This window comes from Vigna umbellata, chromosome 5 (genome assembly GCF_029865625.1).
Source record: "Vigna umbellata cultivar VRB3 chromosome 5, Vumbellata_1.0, whole genome shotgun sequence".
Classification (NCBI taxonomy): Eukaryota; Viridiplantae; Streptophyta; class Magnoliopsida; order Fabales; family Fabaceae; genus Vigna; species Vigna umbellata.
Window position 1 is genome coordinate 11,879,441 of NC_142169.1, and position 11,269 is coordinate 11,890,709.

The window sequence follows — 11,269 nt, forward strand, 5'->3', positions numbered from 1 at the left end:
ATACTTAATTCACTCATATTTAGTTTGTTTTGTAGTTCTTAATATTAAACAGAGACTCAAAGTGAAAAATGAAAAGAAAAATAGAGAAATGTGAAGTATTTTAAGTCGCACGAAGAAAATCTATCTTGGAAGGTTTCCTCAAGCCTTGACCTAAGGCTAAAGCCATGAAAAATTCTTCACCTAGAAGTAATCTTAGGAGGCTCTAACATAGAACACAAGGCTTAATCCACAAAAATATCCACCTTCATGGGAAACCTCAAGTAACCACCTTTGAAAGGATTTGGAACATCACTTTTAAGGCTTGAGCCCAAAAATGTGAAGCTAAAGTTGTAAAAAGGGAGTTTCGAAATATCTAGAGTAAATCCTTTACGACTCAAGTACCAAAAGTTGCCACTCAAGCCACGCCCTGGAAAGTTATAAATAAAGACCTTATGTCTTCATTTTAGGCATTGATTGAAGGACCAAATATGTAATAATAGAGTAGGAATAGGTCTGTAAGGCTCGAGAGAGATGCTTTCGTTGTTTAAAAGGACAAACTTCAAATTTAGGGAGAGAGATATAGAAACTTGACTAACTCCCTTTAAGAAAGTTTTACTGCCATTTGAAAGGGAAATGAGGATTTTGCTAAAAGGAAATGGTTGAGAACAAAGAGATATTAACAAAGATGTGATAAAAAGCACCCGAGTCAATTTCCCATGATTTTTGAACTTCCAAGGATTGAGAAATGCAAGTTGTTGATGTATTTGGGGATTGAGATGTCTTTGTCAAGCTGTTAGACTTTAACTATAGATACTCTTGATATTTGGCCTTAGTGAACTTGAAGTTAGCAATTTCAACCTGATATTGGCTATTTTAGAAGGAAAACCATGCAAGGAGTAGAAATTTTCTTGGGTGTGACCCATCCTTCTACAATATATGCATTAAAGACGCTCATAACCTCCATTTCATTATCCTCTAATGCCACATCTTTCTCTTCCTCGTGTGACAACCATGACAGATGGTTCCACTAGTTTATGAGCTTCCTAAGTTTGAGGCGTTGGGACACAAAGAAGGCGTGCGGTCAAGGTCTCTGTGGAAGGAACCTCATGACTAGTCAGAAGTTGATCTATAATATGTTTAAAGTCTATATGTAAAGCACAAAGGATCCACACCATATAATATTTGTCAAGTTTCTTCTTAATTTCCTTCAAATATTCGACTTGCAAGAAGATCCTCAATTCTTCCACAACTGATTGAGCTTCAGTCATGAAGGATACCATATCATGGTATGTCATTTTGAGAGATGCAGGCTTGTTTGTTGTATCATAAAGACGTCAAATATCGTTGAAATATATGCTTTGAGCTTTCTTTCAAAAGGAATGACATGTTTTGAAAGCTCTAAAGGGACTTAAGAAGTCTTGGCGACAAGGATTGCTAGAACAGGGCACACAATTTGAAATTTACTTGTTTTCACTGCTTATCTTTTTTAGTAGGCACATGGCTTCCATCTTGGTCAAGGTAGTCATAATGTACTTGGCCAAAAAATCACATTAAGATGATGTGCATGGACAACTTGTGCCTATTTGTACCGTACAAAGATAATGTGTGTGGCAACATATGGACGAGAACTGATATTTAACACTAGCGAGGTTGGTCGTCGTGTGGAGAAGTGATCCAAATCCGGTGGTCGTTGGATGAAACTATGACGATGGACAACAGCGAACGACGACAAAACGACAAAGAATAATGGTTGACAATGTTGGACATTTTCAAAGTATAGTGGACAGTTGCAGATAGAGGTGGACAATAGCGAAAAGGCACCAGACAATCGCAAATAGTGGCAAATGGCGACAAATAGTTGCGGACAACAATGACTAGTGCTGGCGAATAAGATGAGATAAAACCAAAGCAAGGCCAACATGCTTTAATACCAACCTAATATTAAAACAAAGAAATATATTTCTAGAGGGCTTAAAGAACCCCTTTCATGGTTCTTTATTTATATATTTGAAGGTTGGTACAATATGAAGATGAAACATCAAAAGCATTGTCCTAGACTACTTAAAAAGAGAATTAGGTATAGATGTTATCTAACACTTAACACCCTACCTTAAGCATAATGATTACATAGATTTACTAATTATTTCAACATAATTATATCAAAAATTATAGAAAATGGCCTATTCCAACTCTTATATACAGTGACTTAGGGGAAGACATTTGCAGAAGCCTTTTTAGGGTCTTATTTCAGGTATCCCTCCTTCTCTGTGCCCTTCCCTCTCTTTCTCAAATCATCACCTCTAATTTCTTTCATATTTATGTCATTTTTATTCTTCACAGAGTGTTAAGCCTCTAGGGTTGATTATGCTACAATATCTTAATTGGGGTTAGATGGAATAACTTGTTTGCTCTTTTTCTTTTTGTTGTGATTATTTTACATCTATGTATTTTATCTAGTAATCAAGTAAAATTAATGATATGTACATTGTAACAAGTTAGCATAGTAATAAGTCTTCATATAACAATCATACAAGTAAAAAGGTTTTTAATTTTAATTGAGAAATCATTTTGGTTAAAGTTATAAACTTTTATTTGATGGGTTTTTGTCAATTATTAAGAAGTTACTTTGATTAAAGGTGAAGACTTTAATAATTAAACAAGAAATTAGTTTGGATAATTAGCATTTTACTTGATAAAACAGGTAAAGGAATATACATGATTAGATATAGTAATATTTAATTGAGAAGTTATTTTGATTAAATTTGCAATGATTAATCTAAAAAGTTCTTGCTTTTAGATTTAACACTATACTAATCTTTGGGTTAACTTACCCATACTAATCTTTTTGGCTCTTTTCTTAACAATACTAAACTTCAAACATCCATTGAAGTTATGAAAGATGCATGAAACAAGCCCTTCAAGCTGGTATCCTTAGAAAATAATGGCAATTGGACTATGGATCTCTTCTCCCAGGTAAGAAAGTTATAGAATGCAAATAGGTTTATAGAATTAGTATAATTTGGATGGATCCATTGAGAGATACAAAACATTATTTGTAATACTAGAAAATTATGATGTTGAAGGAATCAATTGCCATGAAACTTTAGATCTTATTTCTAAAATGGTAATTATTCATACCTTTCTTATTATTATTGGGGGAAATTGGGAACTTTGCTAAATGAATGTTCATAACGCTTTCTCGTATGGTGATTGTTTTGATCCCAAGTCCATTGAGATAACATCGTTAGGGTCAATCACATATGAGATATTGTCCGCTTTGAAACTTGGAGTTTTATCATGGTTTTGTCTTTAAAAGGTGTCTCATAGAGTTGAAGGATGTATTAAAACTGTCATTGACCTAAACTCTTAATGAATGTCTATTAGGTGTATCAAAATAAGTGCTCCAATCGAAGTGTTATGGGAATGAAGAAAAGATATACATCAAGTTGTCCCCTAAACTTTGATATCATATTTCAAATCAAGTGTGTATCTTCAAAAGGTTTTATGTGGTTTAAAACAAACTCCTAAATCTTAGTTTGCTAAATAGTTAGACAAGAAATAATATTGTCGAGGAAAATTATGATATGTTTAACATATTTTAGAGTATAAAGGTAGCTCTATCACCATAATATTTTGCATGGAGGGAAATATTAAAGAAAATAGCAACAATGGAAAACTTGAGCAGAAGAGGAGGATCACAATTAATAGAAATATCACGTGTTTTATGCGGGTTGGAGGAGGAAAATACAACCCATTTATTCTTAACGTGTAAAATTACAAACATAGTTTTGTAATAAATGGGTGGGTATAAGTTTAGTACAACATAATTAGCTAAACATGCATTTCCAACAATTTTCTTTATTGACTTTAAATAACAAAGTAAATAAAATATGGAAAGGCTTATGGATATCAATTATTTGGAACATAGGAATAAGATTGTATTTAAACAAGGGAAATTAGATATACAGGAAATATATACTTTGCGCAATTAAATTCTTGGACATGGATGAAATAAAGTCTCAAATGTCCAATTCTCTTATAATGATTGGAACATATACCCTATTGAGTGCATTATATCAATAACGTAGAATCCTTTACCCAAAATTTGAGGAGGAGGAAACTTGTGCTCTAACCCAGTTAGACTATTCAGTCTAAAGCTCTAATTGGTTATATATATATATATATATATATATATATTTATATATATATATATATAATTTGATAGGGGAAGTCTTCACTAAGGTGTAGTGTTCTAATGTACGCACAAATCTTTGTTGTTTTAATTCTAAGTAATAGTATTTGGGAGCAAAATGTTACATGATTAGTTATTAAACAAGAAACTCTTAACATAGCCTATAAATGAATTTGAATATAGCATTAGATTAATGGGATTGAATCTAGTAATTGCCAATGATTACTAATTTGAACAAGTACCTAAAAATGGAAATCCTTAGGATGATATTTTCATTTTTTTTTGCACTTTGAATACGTAAGGACTTCTATTTGTTTTCAAACTTTTTACTATATACACATGTTAGGATGAATTTGGTTTATCGGAGGACTTCAAAGTAAAATTATGATCTTTTGTATAAGAATTGAGCATCCCTTAAAGTGTTTATGTATATTATTTCTTGATTAAAAAAATATGAATTTAACTATTTTCATTTTAATTATTTCTTTGTTACTTTATACATAATGAAATGTCTAATTATCCTTAGATTTCTTTGTATTCAACCTAATAAGAAATTGATTTTTCACTACTATAGCGAAGGAAAATGATAGCGGTTATTTTCGAAATTTGACAACGATTTTAGAACCGAGACATATTAAGGCAAGGTTAAAAAAAGGGAGGTTTTGGCCTTGATTACTAATAGAAGCAAAAAAGGTCATGATTTTGTCTCAGTTGAAAAAACTCGAAGTAGTAAAGTGAAGAAAAAAAATAAGGTTTTTAGCACCAGTTCTACAAGAAATCGCTGCCATAAACCCTCCTAGATTTTAAATAACTATTTAATTTATAGGATATATGATAGCGGTACCGCTGCCATGGATCTTTTAAATTAATTAATTACTTAAAATATGGTATACTCTATGACCTTAGTTCTCTTTGTAACGGGCTTCCAAAAGCACTTTATGTTTTAGTTATTATGGCCACCATTGTCAAAGGTCATTTTTAATTAAATTATTTATTTAATTTACGGATCTTTGGCCTCGGTTAGAGTCTGAATCAAGGCCATAGACCATTTTCAACTTTAATTTTTACCACAATCGTTGTCTAAAGTCTGTATTTTTTTAAAAGATGGTTCTATTTTTGTAACATTCTCTATCATAGAAATAAACCTGCATATTACAACCAATATGCACAACATAGAAATACAGACCAAAATATATTTTTCAATACAAAATAGAATTATAACCATAAATCAACTCAATGTACAAATTATTATAACTATACATCAAAGTGATGATATGCTAATGTACAAACTACTAGATCCTTACAATTACATATTATTGTACAGTTGTATTACATATGTTGCAAGGGCTTTTCGTATGTAATGAATGGACTTCTCGGGAATTGGAAGAAGAGTCTTGAATCTCTACACAACATATAATGATTTCAATTAGTGTATATGAATTACAAACGATGGAGAGAGAAACAATTCATTAAATGTAAATATTACTGTTTCTTAACCACTTGTAATATGAGCACGAATAATGATCGTCATCCAATGCATTGCATAGGAACCGCACTCATATGATCCAGTTTGTCTATTACACTACAATATATGATCATAATTCTAAATAATTATAAAAGACCATTGGAATAAAACAATTATAAGAAAGTATGCACCAAAATATCAAACCTTAAGGGCTAACCATCCAAGCTTTTTAGTCGTAGTAGTTGATTTCCCAAACAACATCATATGTGCTGCAATTGAACTATGAAAATAACTTTTTTTAAAATGAACTTATGTAACAAAGAAAGTTCAAACATTGAGGTTTTTACCAATCTACTACTTGTTTGAGATGTTTGGGAAAAGACTTGTGCAATGAGTAAAATCACACAACAATGTTGTCCAGTTGGAAAACCACAAGTAGCTGCCAATGGTACTTGAAATTAATAATAACTTAATTGTTATATCTTAAAATCACATATGAAACTTTGAAGTTAACAAAGTACACTTACGCAGATATATAAGGGACAAAATATATTTCCTCCACCCTTGCAAAACAACTGGTGACGTATATTTGGATGTAATCAAATTTATTACCTTCATGACTGAGTTAGGGGTCAATAAACCCATAGACATCATTAAACCCCATGTTGTTACTTACACCAAACATATACCTTGAAACAAAAAATTTATTTGATATAAGTAACTAGATAAATCAATTTTATTTAAATAATTGTTCACATACTTACATCATCCATAATTGAATGATGGTAATATTCAACTCTTCTTTCCCTAACGCAAGCTCCATGGCATCTTGCTTATGCAAGTACAATGGGATGTTAAAGTCTCTCCCAAATACAATAGAATTCCATGGAATCGCCATCGACTCATCTACAACGATGTCACAAAGCTGGTGTAATGCACCAAGAGATTCATCCTTAGATAAATTAATCTTCTTGGGTGTAAGACTTTCCTTTCCACACGTCTGCTTTTACATGGAAAAATATTTAAGTCTGGACATCATTAACATGTAAATTTCAAATTTGAAAAGTGTATAGTGGGAGTTCATACCAGAATATCAAAAATAAAACCAACCAATTGTCTAAGCTAGACGAGACAAGATTGAAATGTTCGTGCCACAGTAAATATCTCATTTGTTGGCAAAGGAATTAAAGCATCTGGTATGACAACTTCCTCTATTATAACCTTGACCTCATCGTCCGATAGCTCCATACCATGAAGAACAGTGGCCCTCAAACATTGTTCCATGAGCTAGTAGTATCGTCTCGAGACCATCGAAAACATATAGCTGACATGGGCGAGTCGTCTATGTCATCCCCTAGGACAGTTGGAGATGAAAAACTACCTTTATCGCTTCTACTTGTCAGAGCCAATGTTAGCTTATATAGAAGAAAATAATCAAATTCATAAATTAGCATAAAATGATTATTAATTTTACCAATGGGAAGCACAACATGTTGCTTTGGAGAAGATGGTTATGGACGGATGCCATAACTATCAAATTGTTGTTTGAACTGGTGCATAACTCTTTCAGTCACTTCTAAAGTAACTTCATCATACATTTGCGCCTGATATTCTTAGTGATCTCCTACGTTAGCCTTTCTTCATACTCGACATTGTTTGTGTAAGAAGTGTGAAGCGATGAGCCCCAAAATAATGCCTAATGCCTATGTCCCAGATCCAACAACACGTACTTCTTCAGGGTGTTCAAGTCGTCCAATTGTAGTAACAAGAATATCATGACAACTTTCTAGAGTGAATTGATCTTGGGAGCTCTGCTCAACTAACGAGTCCTATAACATAACAAAACAACATTGTTATTTAAAATAACTTGTAATTTGTGTAATATGACAATATTATTATTATTATAAGATATGTTACATCTTACAATTCTTCCTGATATTTCTCATGCAATTTTAGAAGTGTAGGAGCCCAATGATCGTAGATGGGCTAACTTCCACTTCTCATAATGAGTGGTGGTGAAGGAGGTTGGGGACTATCACCCTCCGAAAGTGGGGGCCTACCTTCTTACTTTTGCCTCCTGATTTTCTCTTCAAGCTTTCTATACCCACCACAAAATAACAAGTGGGGGTTTTTATTTTGGGCACTTATACCAACAATTGGAAGATACCAAATTACTTTCAAAGCGAAACTATTCTTTTCTATCTAACAACTTTCTTCAATGTTGTTTTTTCGCTTGTATCATGATAACCCACAGTTCGGACATTTTTTTCAAACCTTCAAACTCTTTCCTGTATTATATGCAATCATTCGGACATGCATGTATCCTTTTATACTCCATAACTATCAGACATGCATGGATCATTTTATACTCCATAACTATCAGACATATAATTTTCTTCACATCTATGAGTGGATAGTGTATTCCATTCAACAACGACAAAAATTCTGTAAAACTTTTATTGGTTCATCCATTGGTTGCCTTCAAATTCATAAGCTTTAAAACCATTGACAACCGTGTGAACTTAGTTGAATCAATATACAAAAGAGTATATGATCAGTGAACATCGTCTCATACACATGCGTTTTGACAAAAGCTTCTATGCAATCATCACGGATTATATCCTCTAATTTTTTGAAATATTTTGTGTCACTTTAAACTTCATTTGTATTGGACTCGAGGCAAAAATGTATATATTGCTTTGATTCATTTGCTAAAATGAAACCTATATATATTAGCAATATTTACAAAATTTTCACCGTTTCATTTTATACAGCGATTTCATAAAAATTGAGACATATTAGACTTGTTAGAAGAACATTTCTATTTTTTTTCTAATTATTTTTTGTTTTATTCAAAATGAACCTCATATATTACAAAATCAAACATAATGAACTATTTTCTTCTCTTAATATATTCTATGAGTGTGACCTATAGGTTGTCATATTAATGAGTGAATATAAACAATATATATATATATATATATATATATATATATATATATATATATATAAAAGAAGCAATAAAGGAAACAACAGGGAAATAGAATGCATAAGGTACACGTGGTACGGGTGCAAGTTGCAAAACCAAGATTGTACGATCTAAGATGAGTCAAGCCCCATGCATGTGTGGTAGTATCTAGAGATCTCACTATAATACTCATAGTTGGGACTCTCGAACTGCACAAATCTCGAAGGCAAGGGTCAATGCTTAAATGCCCCTAAATTTGTGGGTCCAAATAACCTACTATCCTATTCTCCACTCGATTCCCATTCTTTTCCCTTCACAACACTGTTCTGATACCTCAATTTCTAGGACACAATCACACTCAAATGTTTTACAGTGCAAAACGCTTAGCTGGTTTTGTTTGTTCTTTGCCCTTAAAAAGACCATGAACACTCATCTAATAATATCTTTATGCCTTTCATTTTATTATCTTTCAGTTCAAGCTTCCACTAACCTTCCAAGTGACCAAAGTCCGTGTCATTTTACTCTTTCTTTATTCACTCTTTCTATTACACTCAATTACTCTCAATTTATATATAAAGCCTAGTTACACTATCAAAACCCCACCTTCACACAACAAAAAGCCCCTTAGACTATTGAAAAATAAAACAAAACCAACTTTCCCTTTCACTCATGGCTTCTTCTTCTTCCTATCTGACTATCTCCCCAAGAAAGCTTCGTTCAGATTTGTATTCCTACTCCTACCAGGAGGATTCTAGCACCCCATTAGTGATAAATGTTCTGGCTTCGCTGATTGAGAGGAGCATGGCCAGAACAGAGAGGATCGTGAAGAATGGTTCTTGTTCTTTATCCAAGGCCATCAGTACAAACATCTTTTACTGCAGGGATATCCCAGACATGACAATCCAATCCTATCTAGAGAGAATTTTCAGGTACACTCGTGCAATACCCTCGGTGTATGTTGTGGCCTATGTTTACATTGACAGGTTTTGCCATAACAACCCAGGATTCAGAATCAATCCTAGAAATGTTCATAGGCTTCTCATTACAACAATCATGTTGGCCTCCAAGTATGTTGAAGACATGTAAGTTTTCTTCGCATTTCTTCACTCGCATCAAATTAATTAACCAATTATACTTTTTTTATCTCATATCATTTTATGCCTTGCACCTGTTTCTTGTTTATGTCAATCTTAATCGTCGACATCGGTTGCCAACAACTGAGGAAAGAGACAATTTTTTTAAGATTTTGATTTGGTCTGTGTTGCTGGTGTCTGATAATGCATCAATTTCTAAACCATCAAAATAGCTTGGATTGAAATTCAGGGCATGATGTGTTGATAAAAACGATTTACTAATTGTTTTTTTGTCTGGCAGGAATTATAGAAATTCCTACTTTGGAAAAGTTGGTGGGTTAACAACTGACGAGCTGAACAAGCTGGAACTGGAATTCCTTTTCTTGATGGATTTCAAATTGCATGTAAATGTGAGTGTTTTTGAGAGCTATTGCTGCCATTTAGAGAGGGAAGTCAGCATTGGAGGAGGGTACCACATCGAGAGGACCCTGAGGTGTGCAGAAGAAATCAAGCAAGGCATAGAGAAGAGAAGGGTTTCACACACATTGCTCGTGTGATGTCGTAACCTTAGAAGTTTTGGTTTGGTGTGGAAGGTTTCCTTTGGCCTGCAAATAAAGAAAGGCTGTTTATGTGTACAAATCGTTATAATACAAATCTAAATGTTTGTTGTGGTAATTGAAGTTAGGATAACGAGAGATGAAAGCTAAAGCTTGAAAAATGTACAAATTTGTTTGGTTTCTTCACTGTTTAAACACTGAATTTTCTATCCCCAATTTTTTTTTTTTGTGGGTAGTTTGCTTGCATTGGTACTGTATCAACATGGTTTAATCCTTGAATTGTAACTTGATTGTGTTCTTATTTTGACATATGGTAACTGAGATTTGGGTCCAAAAGGTGCAGAAAATTGACACTAATAAGTAGGAATTTTTTATGTATAAAAGAAAATAGTGTAACTATTTATCAAAATTGGAGCACGCGGCACGTATGCATAGCATATGTGGTCCGACAATGAGCGCATAATTGACGGATGAAATAGTCTTACTAATATTTAATCAATTACTTTGGTTACTTCCATGTAGATCCGTTATTTTATAATTTAGTAAATTTGCCTTTATCAGATTTATATTTAATATATTAGATATTTAAGATGTGTGATTAAATTAATTTAGCCACAAATAGTATATCTAAATTATGTATTATCAGTTTTAATTGGTCGTCAATAACTTTATTATTATTTTTCCTGCCCTTACAATTTGCTACAAAAATATTGAAAATTACATCGCTATGAATGTGTCATGTTAAATTAAAAATAACTCAATAATAATATCATGGTGATGTCATGGTATTAATATATAATATCAGATCTTTTAATATTTTATCAACAAAATTGTCAATAAGTTATATTGTCATATCAGAATAATGTCAGGTTTAATTCACTTCTAGTTGAAGCATAATAAATAGTTTTTTTTTTCTTTCGTTAGACATTTAAAGATTCTTTCAAAGGTTCCTATGGGATAATAGCTAAAATTGCTCTTTAATTTTATTTTCATACATTACTTGATGAAATGGGTGATGATTTCGAAATATTCTAT

At 32.6% G+C, this 11,269-nt stretch overlaps 1 pseudogene across 1 annotated transcript; it reads left to right on the plus strand.

Annotated features, from left to right (window-relative positions):
- Positions 1-8,863: 8,863 nt before the first annotated feature.
- LOC124839160 (cyclin-U2-2-like) lies at positions 8,864-10,543 on the plus strand (annotated as a pseudogene). The gene is made up of 2 exons (XR_015779758.1): positions 8,864-9,686; positions 9,979-10,543. The product of XR_015779758.1 is annotated as a cyclin-U2-2-like (transcript).
- The last annotated feature ends 726 nt before the right edge of the window (positions 10,544-11,269 follow it).